Source organism: Mus musculus, chromosome 17, assembly GCF_000001635.26.
Source record: "Mus musculus strain C57BL/6J chromosome 17, GRCm38.p6 C57BL/6J".
Taxonomy (NCBI): Eukaryota; Metazoa; Chordata; class Mammalia; order Rodentia; family Muridae; genus Mus; species Mus musculus.
In genome coordinates, this window is record NC_000083.6 from 6,105,986 (window position 1) to 6,126,010 (window position 20,025).

General features: G+C 44.8%; 1 protein-coding gene and 1 pseudogene across 14 annotated transcripts in view; one reads left to right on the top strand and one right to left on the bottom strand.

Annotated features, from left to right (window-relative positions):
* The first annotated feature begins 267 nt into the window (after nucleotides 1-267).
* The window catches only part of Tulp4 (tubby like protein 4), a 134,385-nt gene continuing 114,627 nt past the window's right edge, over nucleotides 268-20,025 (top strand). For 2 of the 14 annotated variants that reach the window (XM_030250031.1, XM_030250033.1), the window contains exon 1: nucleotides 268-597. The gene's annotated coding sequence lies outside the window, so the exon portion shown is untranslated. Of the gene's footprint in view, nucleotides 598-744; nucleotides 1,012-1,602; nucleotides 1,804-12,310; nucleotides 12,427-15,861; nucleotides 16,360-20,025 lie in introns of those variants that run through there. The other 12 variants (XM_030250034.1, XM_030250035.1, XM_006523248.4 and 9 more) reach the window with 9 other exon arrangements.
* On the bottom strand, nucleotides 15,108-16,239 carry Fbl-ps2 (fibrillarin, pseudogene 2; annotated as a pseudogene).

The window sequence follows — 20,025 nt, forward strand, 5'->3', positions numbered from 1 at the left end:
GTTTGAAATCCTAGCATTTTAGAGGCAGGAGAATTGAGTTTGAGGCCAGCTTACGCTACATAGAGAAGACCCCGTCTGTAACGAACGAACACACGCAAAAACGTAAAATGGTTTCAACGTTTGCCAATGATACTCAGAAATAGAAAACAGTGCCTAACAGTTGGGAAGAGTGTCTACTGTTCTTAGCCTTGCCTCAAGGAAAGATGCGATCTTGTCTATTTTTACATTTTCAACCACGCATTCTCTGCACCCAGCAACGCCTTCTTTGTAACGGTGGAAAACCGAGGGATGGCTGAAGTTTCCCTTCTTAGCACATCAATTTAACGGGGGGGGGGGGGGGGAGTAAAGGCTGTGACTGTGCCTGTGTGACTTAAAATGACGCTATGGATTCGTTTCTCCCTGAAAGCAACTGGAGGGGGTACTGACGTGACAACAGCAGCACCGCCTAAGAAGACACTTGAATGACTGTTTCCAGGGGAGCCACGTTCCTCATAGTACGAGCCTTTGTGTGCTCTGCAGCGGCACTGTCTGGGTAAGAGACGGTGTGACGTCCACTTCCGGCCCCCGCTGACAAGCTCGCCTGTCACTCCGCAGGAGGTGAGTGGTCCAGGCTAGGCTAGGCGCCCTGGAGTCTCCGGCGTCGAGCGGCGGGTGGGGGGCTCGAGACCGCACCCCGCGCCCGCGCCCGAGCCCGCGCCCGAGCCCGCGCCCGAGCCCGCGCCCCAGCCCGCGCGAGCCCGGGGCAGCACCACCCGCCGCGGGTCCGCTCGCGGAGGGCGGGCCGGGGAGGCGCCGGGTCACGTGGCGCGGTCACGTGCCCACCCCCCCACCCCCCACCCCGACTGACAGTCCGGGTGGCGGCCGAGGGAGGCGGAGTCACAGCCGAGACCCGGTGGGGGGTAGTTGTGGCGGCGGCGGCGGCGGCCCTGGTGGCGGCGGCTGCGGCGCCGCCGAGGGCTGCCGGAGAAGGAGGCGGAGAGGCACAGGGCCGCCGCTAAGGCCGCTAGGGAGGTGAGGCTGGGATGGGCGGCCGTGAGGACCCGGGCGGCGGGGGGCCGGGCGACGGGGGGCCGGGCGGTGGGCCCGGCGGGGGCGGCCGGCGCGGGGCTCCTCGGTGGACCCCCAGCTTGGGCGGCCGGCGCCTGGCTGGCTGGTTCGCCTTTTGTTCGGGCGTGCGAGGAACTGGGCCGACCGAGGAGCTCGGGCGTGCGTGTGTAAAATCAGAAGGCGTTTGGCTCGGAGCCGTGTTTTTTTTTTTTCCCCCTTCTCCTTAATTGTGCAGACAGAAAAATCCCTTCTACCGGTTTTCCCGGGGAGACGGGCTGCGCCGGGCCGGCCTCCCCCACAGTCCCTCCTTTGCTCTGTCGGCCTCCGGTCCCGGGGCGGTTCTCCTTTCCTTCCTGCCTTCCTTCCCTTTCCTACTCTCCCCACCTTCAACCAAGCCGGGCCAGCCAGCCGGTGAGCGGGGTGTCTGCAAAGCGGCCCGGTCACCTGTCGTGGCAGCTGCATGGAGCCTGTGCGGTTTCCTCTGGCAAATCACGGAGATTCCGCTCCAGGCTTCAACCCCCCTTCCTCTTTTGCCCCTTCACTCTCCTAACCCAGCTCCTGCTGCTGATGTGAAGTTTCACCGTTTGTGGGCAATTAACAAGGAGGTGTCCACTTCTTTCTTTCTGAGGCGCCTCTTGCTGGGAAGATGAGGGCCGTCTAGCTTTGTGGCTTGAATTGAATGTGGAGGGGTTGATAGTCATCGGTGAGATTGATGTCATGTAGGGACCTGTTCCTTCTACCTGCCAACCTGCCCAGGTAACTCTACTCCCTCTGGGGATAATCTGTTCCCTTGGGGAGGGAACTGTTTTCAGGGTTTCTTTACTTGGGGACTTTTCTCTTTAAAATACTTTCTTTTTTTCTTTTCTAATACTATTATTATTTAGACTGGGTCTTTTAACCCTGGCTGGCCTGGGACTCAGTGTGTAGACCAGACTGGCCTAGTAGAGATCGCCTGCCTTTACCCCCAGAGCTGAGATGAAGGGTTTGTGCCACCACACCAGGCCCACCTCTTTATATTACGGCGGCAGAGCTTCGTAAGGATTTTCCTTACCGTTCTGCAGCAGGTTTTAGGAGGGGCAACTGTTCCTAAGGTTTAGAGGAATGTAAAAACCATTCTGAGATTGTCTTATTTTGAGCCTGTGGGATTTTGTTTTTGTTTTTGTTTCTGGGGTCATCGCTCCTTGGTGGGAGTTTTTCAGGAAGCCCAAGGGGATCGTACCATATTCCTGGAGAATTCCAATTTGGGATTAATGTGAAATGACTGGGCCCTTGCACATAGCCGGACTGTAATCCAGAAAACCCCCCAGGGAGACTCCTAGCCTTCAGATGGGCAGCTGGGAGCTGTATAGTGATAGCCACATTCCGAATGGGAGTCTCATGTGTCCTTTCTTGTGATCCTGCTGGAGAAGGGATTGTATGAGCACATTATGAATAGCCAAAATCTAGTCTTTACTTCCTCAGAGAGACATGTGTGTGCGCGAGAAAGAATTACTAGACAATGACCATTTCTTGAAAACACTCAAGAGTTCTGTTTTAATACGGACTGTGGAAGTAGCAACATTTTTAGGTGATGGGGGAGGTGTTGCCTTCCAGACTTGGATATATGCTGTGCTGAGTTACAGGAAGTCACGGAAGGAAAAATATTTTTAACGCTCATGGAGGTTTCAGGCATGGAGGATGAGCAGAAAGCCAGCCTTACCCATGTTCTGTTTACTACACGTATTTTAAGTAACTCAGACACCATAAATGTGGATCATTTTCAGCTTTATGGTTTTCATATGGAGCTGAATTTGGTTATTCAGAGCTTTCTTTCCTCCACTAAAACTTCAAATGGAATTTTAACCTTTAAAAGGATGGGTGATCTCTGGAACCAGCTTAGTTATTTCATAATGAATGTTTCCTTCCTTGCTTCCTTGTTATACCTCTCTCTTTCTTCTTAGTTATATTTTATGTGTTTGTACCTGGCTGCATGCATGTTCTGTCTGAGGACAGAAAAGGGTGATGGATGCCCTGGAACTGGAGTTCCAGGTGGCTGGGAGCCATCTGACACGGATGCTAGGGACCAAACCCAGGTTCAGAGTGGACGGTGCTCTTAATATGTTCACCCTCTTTACAGCTCATGAACACAGGGGTTTTTTTAAAAAAAGTATTACTATTTTTTTTTCCCCTTTGGTTTTTTGAGACAGGGTTTCTCTGTGTAGTCCTGGCTGTCCTGGAACTCACTCTGTAGACCAGGCTGGCCTCGAACTCAGAAATCCGCCTGCCTCTGCTTGCTAGGTGCTTGGATTAAAGGTGTGTACCACCACTGCCCAGCTGCTATTTTTGTAAAGAGTTTTAAATTGAGCCTTTAAATTTAAATTGTTGATGCTGAGGTCCTAAGTAATTGTCAGGGCAATAGCCTTTCTACATCCAGATTTCAGCTCTCTTTGGATGGTGTATAGAACCAAAGGTGAACTGGCTTGCTTTTGGAGTTTGCTGCAGGTTGCATTCTGGAAGGTATTGGAAGGCTCCTGTGAGCATGGTAAGGTAGGTGGTAATCGGTGGCTTCATGCCTTAGACCACATTCATAACATTCATTTTTCTCCTGGTTCCTGTGGAGGGCAAAGGTGAAGAGAGTGGAGCGGCTGGTTGTGCACGTATTGAGAAAGCACTGTTAAAAGCCGTGTACAGCCTCAGGATGAAACGCTGTGTGACACAGACACTGCACTCCTTCCTAGAGCTCTCCTCACTATCCCAAGACCATTTGCCTGGACTGAGACTGTTGGAACTACATAGAATCTGAGATCACAACGACAGGTTTCTTATAGTTTGGCTGGGGTAATGTTTAGTTAGTAGATTTTAACATAGTTAAAGTATTTATGTTAAAGTATATGTACGTAAAGGCTGGGACAGCCTTTTACTACTTGTGCGCTCTGAGCAGTTCAGCAGCATAACTTCATTGTTGAAGAGCAGTTGCCGCAGGTTCCCAGACTGGAGCCCATTAGTCAGAACTTGCTGTTTTCCCAGTCTCCTAGCTTCTCAAACACCCCTTTCCTTCTGTGAAGCTGACAACGTTAGGTGTCTAATACAATTAAAACCACACAGTGATTCGCCTTTCTTGAATGGCTTACTTCACTTAACATGATATCCTTAAGGCTTGTCGGTGTATTAGAATATCAGAATTTCCCTTATTTTAAATGTCCTTACAGCAAAGAATTATATGAATGAAAAGATACATGGGAAAATTAAAAAAAAAAAAAAAAAGAGTACATGAAGTACCTTAATATGTGTTGAGCTGTAAAAACTCAGCCAGAGCTGAGCACTGAGAGAATAAGGATCTAAAGACATGTTTTTTATTTTTTTAAAGTGTTAACTTTATTGTTGTTGTTGTTGTTGTAATTATTATTATCGGTGGTGCTACTGAATATTGACTCTAGGACTTGGAGCATGCTGTGTTATTTTTTCCATGAAACACTTGAGCCATTAAAAGGCAGACACTAGCTTAGCGTACTCTGATGCATTTTATTTGTCATCCAGCTTGTTTGATTTTACCCATCATCCTTAGTCTTGTTTTAGGGTTACTTCTTCTTCCCTGTCATTGGAATATTTCAAAGCAAATCAGACTTCCTTGTAATTTAGTCTCTATCCTAGTACACCTCTAGAAAGGGTCCTCACAATAAATATTATTTTTAAAGAATAGTTTTTGGATTATTAAAATGGCTCAGTGGGTGAAGGTGCTTGCTGCTAAGCTTGCTGAACCGAGTTTGATTTGCTGGACTCCACATGGTCGGAGAGAAGTGACTCCTATCACATTACCTCTGACACATAGTGCTCTGCTTTGCCTAGAGTGTGACAAGGACTTGATCTGTGATGCTTCAAAAAGAATATACGCACACACACACACATACATATACACGTACAGATTTAATTATGGAATCAGCGACATAGGGTTGATTTCATTAAGATCCAAATAAGGTTCATACATTACACTTAAGTAATTTTTAGTGTTCCCCTCCCCCTGCTTTGCTATCTCCCCCCTTTCAACCCCCCCAAAAGATTTATTTATTGTTATATGTAAGTACACTGTAGCTGTCTTCAGACACACCAGAAGAGGGCGCCAGACCTCTTTCTGCCTAGGAATGTAACTCAGTGGTAAGATTATTTGCCTAGACTGTGAGAAGGATTGTGAGACACCATGTTGTTGCTGGGATTTAAACTCAGGACCTTCGGAAGGGCAGTCAGTACTCTTAACCGCTGAGCCATCTCTCCAGCAGCCTGCCCCCCATCTTTATTTATTTATTTATGTATTTGTGTATTTGTTTGTTTGTTTGTTTGTTTATTGAGGCAGAGTCTCATCCTATATTCCTTGATTGCCCTGGAGCTTGTTATGTAGGCCAGGCTGGCCTTGGACTTGTGACCTTCCAGCCTCCCTAGTGCTGGAATGCCAGCTGTGCTCTTCCTTCCGTGCCTGGCTTCAGGTCTCTTTCATCTGCAGGTTCTCCTTTTTTTCTCTTTGTAACTTGTATTGAAGAAACTGAAGTTTACTGCTTGTGTTTCCATACTGTTAACCACATCAATTTATTTCTTGTGTTTTCTGTGTGCTGGTAGTGACTCCGTGAGACTCTCAGAGAAGAATCAGACCCAAACCCCCATGGATACTGAAGGACAATTATGTTTTAGTATGGCAGCCTGAGCCTAGTACTAAGATGGTATTTCTAGCTGTTAGGTAGGCAATTTAGACTGTAATGAATGAAAGTGAATTTGGTAAAAAAATTTTTTAGAGATTTATTTATTATTATAAATAGGTACACTGTAGCTGTCTTCAGACACACCAGAAGAACGTGTCAGATCTCATTATTGGTTATTATGTGGTTGCTGGGATTTGAACTCAGTACCTTTGGAAGAGCAGTCAGTGCTCTTAACCACTGAGCCATCTCACCGGCCCAAATTTGGTAAAATGTAAAATCAGTTACAGTATTGTATTACTGTAACTTCTATTCTTTCTTTTGGTTATTGTAATATTTGGATATCTTCCAGTATGGGATGTGAATAAGGATGATAGTAATTCCTGGGGCAGTACACATGAAGGGAAATATGTATATTCTCAGGTGTAGAAGAGGTAGAAATTAATGTTTTCAATCTGAAGAGCTGCTGTTAGCTATCTAATAAAAATGCACATAGCATTGACCTGGAATATCTACAGTTAATAGGAATTTGTCCTAAAAAATCATAGGACAAGTTGGCATGTTCGCGTGAGCACACACAACAGAATGAGAATAAAGAGTAGAAGTTTTGCTGTCCGTTCACATTCCAAAGACAAGGTACAGGATTGGGAGGAAGTCACAGGGGAGCTGGGACACATTAAAGAGAGGAGAAGACAAGGGCATAGACACCTGCTGCCTGTTGGATGAGCTCGTTTCTCTGCAGTGTCGAGTGAATTACCATTTACCCATCGAATTACTCTGAACAGATGAACTTGGCCTTTCTTTTTCCTTTATTATTTCCCGTAATGTGTCAGGACTTGTATCAGTGTCCAATTCTGTTTCTTCTCTTGCCTTCATAGAAGATTATTATTAACCTTAAAATTAAACATTAAAATTAGTGTTTTCCTCCCTAAATATGTTTGAGAACCATGTATTTTTCTGATGTTAGTAAATGAGTAGCGATGGTTGTACTTATGTGGTGTCTCAAGACTAGAATTAAAACACAGTAGTTGGCTGTGGTGGCTTGTCTTTTAATTGCAGCACTTGGAGGCAGAGTCAGGCAGGTCTCTGAGTTCAGAGGCAGCCTGTTCTACGTATTGAAGTTCTAGGCCAGCCAGGGCTACATAGTGAGACCCTGTCTCAAAAAACCAGAACATATAATCTTTTTAGAAAGCCTTTGAGAGTAATTGTGTAATATTATAGACTATAGTTTTGTAGTTGTCTCTGTAGGTTAGATAATAAGCCTTTATTTGATCAGTACCATTAGAGTCAAAATGGATTAAGGTAATATATACTACTATGTAAGAGATTTCTCACTTAAAAACTAAATAATCAGTTTACAGTATAACGGACATACAAGAATGTGTAAATGTTTTCTGTAAAGCATTATGTTTACTGTTTGAATGCCTGTTTAAATCAGGGTTAGAACATTGGGTTTCTGGGGTATATTTGTTAATGTCTGGATAATGCTGAGAATTTGGCCTTTTCAAAGATTAATTGAAATGTCTCACTCTTCTGTTACCCTGTTGATCACTTTGGCTACTTACTGATTACAGTCCGAGGTTCCAGACAGTTTTGTTCAGAGACAGTTGTGGTATGTGCTTACTGTCTTACCAGTCTTGGGAGGCTGGGGCAAAGGAGTCTGAGTTCAGGGGCCGGGCTCCAGAGCAAGACCCATCTCAACAAATAAACAAAACGAAAATGGTGAAAAACAAACTCCAGCCCCCCAAACCCTTTCTTTTGTTGAGTGTTTTTAGAGTCCACTCAAAAGCTATGGACAGACGTTACTCATCCTCCTGGATACTGGTCTTTTTCCACTAACAAAGGGAAGATTAGCCTAAACTATTTGAGGCATTTACTCCTGATTTGTATGTGTGATTTTTCAAACTCTAGTTGGGGCATTCTAGAGCTTGTATAGAAAACCTTTCCAGTTCCAGGTCTTTCCTGTTTGTGGTCATCAAGAGTAGATTTGCCTCCTAGAGCAGCTGTGATGAGGTGGTAATGTCAGAGGTCGTCAGGCGAAGCTGTGAGTCCTGGAACAGGTTAAAACTGTGATGAACAGGAGATGAGCAGTGTTGTTCGCACACACAGGGTGTTTGTGGGAATACCGTCATGTCATTAGCTACAGACAACCAGCTTAGCTGAAGTAACAGGTGGTCAGGGGCAGCTTCACTGGCTGCCACGTTAGAGTTCTTAGTGTGAGAAGTTAGGTAGGTTGTCGGAGTTACTGCTAATTGTTAATTTGGCATGTGTCAAATCAGAGAAACATTGATTTTAAAAAGCAGTCTTGGGTTTACTCTTTCTGGGGAAAGTTTAAGGAGATTGGCTTGATGAGAAGCCCGGTCTGGTGTTTCATATGTAGGAAATTTGTGAAATCCTGCAATTCTTGAAATGCCTCAAATAAAACACAAGTCTTAACAAACATAGAAAGCTCACAGTTCGCTGGCTCACCTGACTCCATCAGTACAGTTTAACCCCGTGACAGAGAAAAGGAAGGTGGCACACTGCTGTTCCGTCTCCTGTTCCATGGACATTTGGAGGGACTTGTGGGCAAGGTAGGTGTAGGACTGAGATGCTGCCCAGGATCTAACCATGAGAACTTCCTAGAACATTGATTCCCCACCTCTTTGGAGTCAAACCATCTTACTTTGTTTAGTTTTGCATCTCCCTCCTCCTCTGGACTATAAGTGATAGCTGGGTCTCTAGAATCAGCAAAGTACTGACTGCAAAGTTTGCAGGTTATGATTATCACCATAACTTAATTTTATTTTAATTTTGACCAATGACTTCAGACCTTTTCTGCATTTTGAGGAAAGTGATCTGTATGCATGTATTTTCAAAGTTTTTTTTTTGAGTTCTCTATGTAGCTATGTAGAACTCAGTGATCCTCCTGCCTCTGCTTCTGGAGTGGAGCGATTATGCTCACCTTATTTTTAAAGTTTTGATCAATTGAAATGCTTTGGAAATGTTTATGACACAATAGGAAGTCTTCATAATGAATGAAATTTGTGCTTATCATGAAAGTTTTATATAAGGAAAATGAGTGAGAAATACTAAGTATTGTAGATGTCTCAGGCTGACAATGCTTCTCCTTCATGGAGGTAAAGAAGGAATCATGAGTGTCGTGAGGTGCTTGGAAATCAACCCACTAGAAGTGTAACTCTCTAAGTTTATTGTAAGATAAGAGAGATGGCAGATTGGTCACTTGATTCAGAAATAATATGACCATCATTTATTCTGTAGGCCTTGGCGATCAGTTTTGTTTTGTTTTGTTTTTGTTTTGTTTTTGGCTTTCGAGACAGGGTTTCTCTGTGTAGCCCTGGCTGTCCTGGAACTCACTCTGTAGACCAGGCTGGCCTCGAACTCAGAAATCCGCCTGCCTCTGCCTCCCGAGTGCTGGGATTAAAGGCGTGCGTCACCATGCCCGGCGGCGATCAGTTTTGTCTCTTGGCTCTCTGTGTTTCCCCAGTAACTGTGATCTCCTCGGCTTCCTGAAGATCATAGAGAGACAGCTTCCTTGGTTGTCCTTCTCCCATATCAGGTGAACTTTCTCCTTGTGACACAGATGGCATATGCCTGGCTCTGGGAATTGTTTCTCATGTATGTACAGGAGCACCCGAACTTGGAGGAAGTATGATAGCACTATCAGTGTCTGGATGTTTATTTAAGCCAATTACTTTAACCTTTTAATTTTAGTTATCAAACCTTTTACTAGATTGGTAATGATTAGCCAAATTGATTTGAGTTGGGCCTCCTTTGGTGCTGATGAACAGTGAAGTGGACCCCAAGGTGAGAAGCCTGAAGAAGTCATCTCTAATAACACATTAGAGATGACTAAGCTCCTAGAAACTCAGGGTTTGGTCCAATTCCTTTCTCCATTTTGTACCTACCTGGGCTTACCTACTGTCTGTTATCATTTAGGAATTTAGAAATCAAGCTATCTTACAACATAGGTTGTCTGTATTATTGGAGGAAAATCTACTGAGATGTAAACCTTGTATTATGGAAATCTTAGTTCAGTGTTTTCATGGCCATACTCTGGTCTCTTATTTCACGTGTGGAACCTTACCCTTTGTGCTCACTGCTGCTTCATGTTACTATGGTGACATGACCGATGTTCTCAATGCCATTCTTATATCGACAACTCCAACTATGTGTAGTTTATTTCCTTTTTATTTAAAAAAAACAATTTAAATCATTCACTCACACTTTACTGGACATGGCAGTGCACATCTTTAGTCCCAACACTTGGATCTCTGTGAGTTCAAGGCCAGCCTGGTCGTCAGAGTGAGTTCTAGGCCAGCCAGGATCTACATATTGAGACACCGCCCCCCAACAAAAGACTCCAAATTAAAACAAACAAGTAAACAGAATTACCAATCAGAATGTTGTTAAGATAAGCTTCAAACTTTTTTATTTTACATGTATGGGTGTTTAGCCTGTGTGTGTGTGTTGTGTGTCCTGCATGTGTACCTGTTGCTCACAGATGCCAGAAGAGGCTGCTGGATTCCTTGGGACTAGGGTTGCAGACAGTTGTGAATCATCATATGGATGCTGGGAATTTAACCTGGGTTCTCTGAAAGAGCAGCTAATGCTCTTAACTGCTGAGCCATCTCTCTAGCCTGGAGATAGATCGGCTTTAATTTAAATTACTAAATGTGGTAGGATACATGTTTTTTCTTAGAGTATGTGAATCTCTAGATGTCCCAGAATATGGAGCTGGAGGTGTGAGAAGACACCTCAGGTGTGGGGTTTTCCTGCTTGCTCGTGGGTGTGGAGGTTTGACACTGCAGGCTTTGGCACCCCGATGCTCCTCTTGGACTTCCACATCTGTCTTGACTTGACTGCTGTTGTAGGCACCAAGTAGTTGAATTTGATGGATTGATTTGGAGAGAAAAAACTTAGGTTTAAGGAGACTTGGAACCAGGTGTACATTGCTTTCTCTATCCCAGTACTTGGGAAGCAGAGACAGGAGGATTTCTTGAGTTAGATTGGCCCAGTCTGCAGATCGAGTTCCAGGATAGTCAGGACCAAGCAGAGAAACCCTGCCTCAAAAAACAGAAACAACATCAACAACAACAACCCCCCCACCCCCAAACCAAACCAAACCCAGGAGACTTTAGTTAGTAATGATAAAACAAACAAAAGGTGGGGGCGCTGGCTTAGTTCTATGTTAACCTGACATAAGCTAGAGTTATCTGAGATAGGAAATTGACAGTGTTATTGAGACAGTGTCTCCATTAGACAGAAGTTCTCAACCTCTGGGTTGTGACCCTTTTCGGGGTCAAACGACCTTTTCACAAGGGTCACTAAGACCATCGGTAAACAAATATTTACATTATGACTTGTAACAATAGCAAAATTACAGTTTTGATGTAACAAGGATGGTAATTTTATGGTTGGAGTCACCACACTGAGGAACTGTATTAAAGGGTCACAGCATTAGGAAGGTTGAGACCCACCGCCACAAGATCAGGCTGGAGGTAAGCCTATAGGGAATGTTCTTAATGATGATTGATGTGGGAGGGAGGGCCCAGCCCATTTTGGTTCTATGAGAAAGCAGGCTGAGCCGGTCTGTAAGCAGCATCTCTTCATGGCTTCTGCATCAGCTCTTGCATCCAGGTTCCCTCCTGGTTTGAGTTCCTGCCTTGGCTTCCCTTAGTGAACTGGGAATTAGAATACGTGAGCCAAAGAAACCTCTTTTTCTCCAATTTGCTTTTGGTCATGGTGTAACCCTGAGACAGTAGCCTTTGGCTGAGGAAGCTGCAGTGAATCTCTGCTTTAGAGGAACTCCTGGCTATGGGGAATCAACAAGCGTTGAATACAGTGAGAAGGAGTATGTAGTTTATTGGCATTTGGAATGTGAGTTTGGACATGTCATATGATTGGAATGCATGAGAATAGTTGTAGTCAGAACAAGCACTTAGGCAAGTAGCATTTTGTTTAATAACTTGGAATTTACTGTATACTGTATTTTCTCACATAAGTATTATAAATATTTTCAGTTTATTTGCTTCTCAGCTTTATGACATTTTGATAGATGAATGTTGAAATTTCTTATGGAGGCAAACTTTGTCTTTTCTCCATAGTTCCTACAGTAGGGGTTGTTTCTTTTCTTTCTTCCTTTTTATTTATTTAATTTATTTATTTTGAGACAAGAGTCTCACTATGTAACCTTGGAAATCTATGAACTGACTCAATATTTAGACCTTGCTGGCCTCAAACTCACAGAAGTCTGCCTGCCTCTGCTTCTGTCCTCTGCCCTCTGCCCTGGGATTAAAGGTGCTACCATGCCTGGCACTGCTGTATGGTTTCTTGGAGGGTGTCAGTTTATTGAGTGGCAGAGAGGAAGTGCAGAGGCCTTGTGAGAAAGATGTTCATGCTGGGCCTTGCGTGCCATGTTTACAGGTTTTGGGATTTCACGAGCAGAGCTGCTGGAGGGTTTGGACCCAGGTGTGCGGCCTGAGCACAGAGCTGAGGGTAATTTAGACTGCACTCTCCAAAGGAAGCCTTGGGCCAACTGTTTGGTGTGCTGAGCAGGCAGGAAAGCAGTAAATGACTAAAGCCCTCTTGATTGGCAGGTGATTCTGGGAGCATTAAGAGCATCTTGGACTCCTGTAAGGGAACACCCTGTCTTCCTCTTTGCCTCTGTGTGAGTAGAAAGTAATTTTCATGCATCCTTCCTCAGGAAGAATTTGTGAGTAGTCTATCATCCTCTTGGTCTTGGGTTATTTAAAACATGTCAGCTAAGAAATCTGTATTAATGTTATAAAAACATGATACACACTTTTAATGTATATAAAATTTTAAAGATGCCTGGGGCTGCAGCTTATTGGTAGAACACTTGCTTCCTTTCCCAGGCATGATGCCCTAGGTCCAGTCTCTAGGACTGCTAAAACAGAAAAAAGTAGGATGTATTAATGTATCTAAAGTTGAACTTTTCTCGTCAGCCCAAGTGTCCTCCAGGTTTGATGTACTATTATCTGCTCTGATTTGTACACATATGACTGTTAGAAGGACTGGCTTCCATCCTAGTGTAATCAGGCAGCGGTCCCATCTGACCCCTGTAGTGGAACTGTGCTGAAAGACTACTATTTCTGTAATTACAGTAGGATGTGATGTGCTCCTTCGTATTTTTTTACTGTTGAGTTGTAAGGAGACACCCCGAATGCTTTGAAGGATGCTTATCAGTTGGCATCCAGGTAGAATGCTAGCTGTGTTTGGGAATCTTGTGCGTAAAGGTGGGAGGGATTGGTGTTTCAGGTGGTGGCAGGTGTGCTTCCTGCCAAGTTGGCATAATGGAAACAGGGCTCTTCTGAGCTGCCATCTGTTTGTGCTTGATAGGAAACCAACAGTGAGTTCTGGAGAGTGAGGAACTGTTCCGCTTATGTTGAAATGTTTAGGGATTAGTAATGCACAGACCATGCTGAGCAGGTCTTACCACTACTGGGAGAAGTATAGCCTATGTTGAGTGACTTTAGTCGCCATTGAATTAGGAAGATAGCTGCTTGGTTCAGCCCTCTTGCCCCATACACTGAAGAGACAGTTCTTTTCTGCTCACCCAGACTATTCTCTTGGCATAGTCCCAGTAATAGAATGAGTTAGATGGGCCAGAGGCATAATATTTACAGGCCTATCCCCCAACTGCCCCTACTACTTGTCCTAAGGGGGCTCTGTCTGCCTCTAACCCTGTTGGTAGGCTTTTTGTTTGCAAATTATGGTAAATGTAAGGTTGTGTGTGTGTAGTCAGAGGCCATCTTAGATGTTTTTCCTCATGGGTTGCCTACTTTGTGTTTTGAGACAATCTTACTGTTCTGGAACTTAAGGATTTGGTAGGCTGTCTTTCTGTCTGTGTGTCTGACTAGCAAGTAAATTCCATGGATCTTGCTGCCTCTGCCTTCCCAGTGCTGGGATTACAATCATGTGCCATTGCACCAGACTTTTTCTTTTCTTTTTAATTGTTGTTTGTTTTTCTAAAGGTAGGGTCTAGTATGTAGTCCTGGCTAGCCTGGAACCAGCTATGTAGACCAGGATAGACGCTCTGTTATGCTCTGTTCTGCTTCCTGTTAGGATGAAAGACATGTACCACCATGCCTCGCTGGCATGGGTTCTTTGGTTTTATTCCCCACATTTTGCTTTGTTTCTCATGTATTGGTCTCACAAAGCAACGATGTAGAAGAGAGAATAACTCCCTTCTCACCTAGCAGTTAATGGTGCGTTAACTGGAGGAGTTAATCTGTAGTTCAGAAACCAGCCAAAAATAGCTTTTAGGATGAACTAAGGCTTGTTTGTTAAGCACAGGTTTCTGTCTTGCCTCTTCCAAAACAATGAAAAAAAGCTCTAGAGTCCTCTGTTAGTCAATGAAATCTTGGTATCAAGAGAGAGTCCTAATTGGATCAAAATGACAAAGGTAGTTTCTTGGATGGGCCTGCTGGTCTGCAGAAGCTAGACCAGGGACCGGTGCAGAGCCTGAGAGGATGTATGTATGGCAGACTCTGGAACCTTCCCACCCACTCCCCAATCCCTCAGTGCTTCCATCACAAGCTAGCATTCTCTACTCTTTGTCAAGGAGACAGAACCTGGTTGCCAGCACCAACCCCCTCCCCACGCCTTTCGTATTAAGTACAGGTGTCTAGGGGGAGACCTATAATTTATAATCAACATAATTCTGCCAGTGAGAAATACTTTTGTTTATTAGTGTAGTGTAAGAACTTGTGCTTCAGGACTTGACAGCCTTACTCTGCAAAATGTTCTTGATACACTAGATATTTGGGTAGTCAGTTATAGAGAGATCAGGTGAAACTACTTCATGAGATAAAAATTGCAGCCTGATTTGTTCAATTCTTGAAGTTTTGATTTTATGATGCGGTGTTGGGCATTGTCATGGAGAACATTCAGACCCTTTCTGTTGACCAGTGTTGGCTGCAGCTGTAACAGTTTTTGGGTGCAGTTAGCAGTTTTCTGATCTCAGATATAATGGCTTTACTAGGGTTCAAAAGGCTGTAGTGGGATCATACTAAAAAGCAGGCTATACTATACAGCAGTCATGTTTTGGAGGTGGGGGCAGGTATGGGTTTGGCATTGAGAAGTGCTTTAAAGCTGCTTCTTGATTCTGCTACTTAGGTGGTGTCTTAGGGTTTTACTGCTGTGAACAGACACCATGACCAAGGCAAGTTTTATAAGGACAACATTTAATTGGGGCTGGCTTACAGGTTCAGAGGTTCAGTTCATTATCATCAAGGTGGGAGCATGGTAGCATCCAGGCAGACATGATGCAGAAAGAGCTGAGAGTTCTACATTTTCTGAAGGCTGCTAGAAGACTGGCTTCCAGGCAGCTAGGATGAGGTTTTTTTTTTTTTTTTTTTTTTTTTTTTTTTTTGACAGATGAGTCTTTTAATAGAAAAACAAAACAACTCCCCCGCCCCCAAAAAATCACAAGCCACACGTGCAACAGTAACAACACACATCTCTTCAATCCAGACAGCTCTGAGTTTCAGTTCTTCACCTTGGGAGGTGGCCTGTACACACCGACAACCACGGCGTGGTCTCGCTCATAAGGCTCTAGCGTCAGCTGCTCCTGCGGCTTCATGTTCTCCTGCTGCATCTTCTTCACTTCAGATGCAAACACAGCCTCTGCTGACGCAGTGGAGTCAATGCAGTTGGCCTTAATGGAAATCACAAAGTGTCCTCCATTCCGCAGGAAGGTGTGGGCGTTCAGGGCCACAATTCGGGTTTGGTCTGGCTGGGCCACATCGGCAAAGATGACATCCACCATTGCGATAAGCATGCGGTATTTGTGTGGGTGTCGAGCATCTTCAATTACAGGAATAATGTTAGTCCTCTTCTTGGCCAAGTTGATGAGGTCACGGCCAGAGCGGTGGGAGAACTCAACTGCGTAGACCAGACCATCCGGGCCGACAATATCAGAGACGTGGGAGACGGTGGTGCCTGAGGCTGCCCCAAGGTAGAGCACCTTGGCTCCTGGCTTGATGTGGATCTGGTCTACGCCGCCCAGGATAGCTGCTGCCAGCTTGGAGCGGAAGGGGTTCCAGGCTCTGTACTCAATTTTGTCATCTCCTTCTGAAATAGAGACTCTCTTCTCTCCATACACAGACTCTCCAGGGACCAGATTCTTTGTGACAAGATCATCCTCCTTTCCGAGACAGATAAAGACACCTTCATGCCGATGCGGCTCCACCATCACATTCTTCCCTGACTGGTTTCCTCTCTTGCCTCCCCGGCCACCACCTCGACCCCGGTTGCCCCCAGACTGGAAGCCCCCACCTCGGCCACCGCCACCTCCTCGTCCCCTGAAGCCACCACCCCCTCCGCCTCGACCTCCACCGCCAAAGCCTCCTCGGCCTCCTCTTCCACCTCCTCTACCGCCTCTGTCACCAAAGCCGCCTCTGCCACCAAAGCCACCCCCACGGGGGCTGAAACCTGGCTTCATTACTGCGTTCTGGTCGCACGACTCAGGCAACCTGCGGCGTCCCCGACTCCACGAGTCTCAGGCTTTCACTAGGATGAGGTTCTTAAAGCCCATGCCCACAGTGATCCACCTACTCCAACAAGGCCACACCTCCTAATAGTGCCACTTCCTGGGCCAAGCATATACAAACCACCACAGATGGTCAGTGCCAGTTGTTACATACAGTCTACTTCTGTTGTATGACAAAAATTTGACTGAGAAGTGCTATGTTGTGTGTAGAATAAGCAAGGCTAACAGTTCAGAGTTTGGTCAGTTTATGAGGCGCCCACTTCTGAAGCTTTTTCACCTTTCTAAGTTGCTTCAAATGCTGGATGAGTTCTCTGGCAACTTCTTGCATAGTTCTAAGAGGAGTAACCTCAATGATAGGTCTTTTTGAGACAAGGTTTCTTCTATTATGCACCTCTAGCTGTCCTAGAACTTGATATGTAGACCAGACTGGCCTTAAATTCAAGAGGTTCACCTGCCTCTGCCTCCTGACTCTAGGGATTAAAGAAGTGTGCCACCATACTCAATCTTTGCAAAACTTCTTGAATGCCACTACACTGTGTGTACCCTTAGCAATTCCATGTGGATTGTTGATGTTCTGAGTTGTTTCTACTGCTTTGAATTTGAATAAGAAAATTGTTCCAGGGACAACAGAATCACTCAGTGTGGGTAAAGGCACTCCCTGCCAAGCCTGATAACTGAGCTCCGCCCCCAGAGCCCCGACGGTGGAGGGGAGAACCAGGCCCTTCAAGTTACTCTTTAACCTCCATGCTTGCACCCACCCCCGGCTTTGTAAAAATGTAGTCAAACAGAAAAGAAAATACTTTAATCCCAAACACTTGGAAGGCAGAGGCAGGCAGATCTCTTGAGTTTGAGGCCAGCCTGGTCTACATAGCAAGTTCTAGGACAGCCAGAGCTATGTTAGCGAGACCGTGTCTCAAAAAACAAAAAAGAAACTTGAGTTTGCTTTTTCTCTAATATTGTCTCCATAGTATAAAATAAATAAAAAATAAAATAAACAGCAAGTAAGTCACTAGCAAAAAAACAAAATATGTACAATAAAATGATGCATAACAGAGCCACATTTATTTTAGCTTGTAAGCTAGTGTCAGGTGACAAATTGAAGAGTACAAAATCTGCAATTACTTTTTGCACCAAATTAATGAATTTCTGGGAAGTGATGCATGGAGCAGAAAGTGGCCAGACCCGTGGTAACTGGCAGTGGTGGTGTTCAGATGAACACCAGGGAGGTCTGCTAGAAGGGGTTGGTTGTTACACATGTAGAGATTTCTAACTTGGGAAAACACCTAATCCTTGCATTAACAACTGACAGGAAGCCATGTGTGGTGGTCCATGCTGACAATTGCAGAACTGAGGAGATTGAGACAGGACAGTCTGAGTTCCAGCCCAGCCTAGGCTACTTAGTTATTGAGGCCAGTCTGGGGTACATAATGACATCCTGATTCAAAACGCCTAAGGGCCTGGGGATGGCTCAGCAATTGAGGACCTGAGTTTAATTCCCTGCACCCATATGGAAGCTTATAGCCTCTGTTAACTCCAGTTCCAAGGATCTAGTCACTCCCTTCTGGCCTCTAGTCACAGCACCCATATGGCATACATACATGCAGCCCAAAAACCCTATGTTCATAAAGAAATCTTAAAAGAAAAAAATGCAAAACCAGAACTGGAGTGAAACATGTAGTGGTCATGGAGTGAGCTAGTGTGTGCTGTGGAGGTGGGAGGACTCTAGTGTGTGCTGTGAAGGTGGGAGGACTCTAGTGTGTGCTGTGGAGGTGGGAGGGCTGCGTGAGCTCAGGAGTCTGGGCAGCACAGCCGCAGAGGAAAGCGGACACAAGGCCAGCAGCACAGGCTGCACAGGGAGGCAGGAGAGATGCACAGGGGGACGTAAGATCAAATGTCTTGTTTATTAAAATCAAGTTCATTGAACATCTGTCTGAGGTCAGACCCTCTGATTATTGCAGTGTGTTGGACTCATGCTTAGCCAGATTGTGTGGTGCAATTGATTGGGAAATATTTCCTCCAGTTCCATCTTCTTTCAGGTATCTGACTAATTTCTTGTATATTAATGCCCAAAATTCTTCAATTGAGTATGTCTAAGAGGAAAGTTGTTCAACTTTCTAATAAATTAGAGCCCATTTTCATAGCATCGTTTGAGGTCAGTGAAATGGTACCAGTGTTAGTTAGTCATTGGGGTAACTTGATGTGAGAGATGTATTTCTTGGGAAATTAAATATAAGTAAAACATTTTAAATTATATTTTATATGCACAGGAAGAGCTAGCTATCAGAGGAAATCCTTTTAAGACCTGTTCTGAACTCTGCTAGTTTTGGCTATCGAGATGCCTCACGGGTGAAAGCACTTGCTGCTGCATGACCCTTCTGACCCCAGGTGGGCTCTGGAGTTCATGGGGAATGGGTAAACGTGATGGTGCACATCTGTATTCCTAGTGCTCAGCTGTGAACAGCTACCCTTGATCGTGATGCCGCAGAAACAACAAGAGAGACCTTGTCTCAGTGACGTGGAAGAAGAATCAGTCCCCAGAAGTTGTATCCTGACCTTCTTTTGCCATAGCATGTGTGAGCCTGTACTCACCCCTTCCCTTAATAATAATAAAACAACAACTTTGTGAATTTGAGTTTTCCTTAGAGCGTATTTATTCACATTAGGCATCTCCAGTGTATTGTCCTTCCTTGTTGACTTGTATCTCGTCAGAGTCACTTATGCATTGGTCAGTCACTCACTCCACTGATGGGGTTTGGTTTGGTTTGGTTCTTTGAGACAGGGTCACTATGCTTTTGGGTGCTCTGAAGCCTGCTAGCTCTGTAGCCCAGACTGGCCTCGAATTCACAGGGATTCCTTTGCCTCTGCCTCCCACGCAGTGGGATTCAAGGTGTGGGTCAGCACACTTGACATGGCCTGACTTTTGAGGTTACATATGGAAAGTGACTGTTCATTTTTTGGTCCATTGTTTATGCACACAGTTATCCTGTGTGAGTTTGAGAACTCTGTCAATTGGATCCAAAAGTTAGTTTGAACATTCTGTGTGCATTCTGAACCCATATGCAGTAATCAAGGGAATTGAAAGGTATCATTTAGTGATTATAAGGTGTTTTTTCTTTCTGACCGGGGATCCTTTTTAGGGTCTCTCACATGCTAGGTAAATGAGAGCTACATCCTCAGCTCTAGTCAATGTGCCTTTGAATCACTTGTGACCGAATGTCTACACTGGATGAGCGACCAGTTGAAACCTGTAGTTCAACTCAATTCTAAGTGTCTCTATTTGTACTTCATATCAGACCCCCAGGTTTTAGTTATCTCTGCACATATCAGCTACAAGTCTTGAAGAGCCACCTGTCCTTCTATCAGCTGCAATCCAGGACTCCTTGCTACCTTGCCAAGTTGAATGAGTTGAACTCATTAAAACGAAAGCCAAATCTGTGTGCCATCACAGTTGTGATGAGTTGTACAACTGGGAAGCAGCCAAGTCGAAGAGACACTGTGGGCATAAATGAAATGGGGGCCTCCTGGCTGCTAAGCTCTTGTGCCTTTTTCTTGTAGAATCCTGATGTCTCTATGTGTTCTCCAGTATGTGGGGTCCTGTTAACTTCATTGGCTGCTTGTTTGACCTTAGCCTTGAGCCCCTCCCCATCCCTAGAGGCTAGGGGTAGGGTTGAAAGTTTCAACTCTCCAATGACATGTAAAGTCTGTCTGGTGTGGCCAGCCCTATAATATCAATGATTATTTAGATAAACATTGGGTTTTTGATAAAAAGTGAAAGAATTTTATTAAGATGTGGTAGGT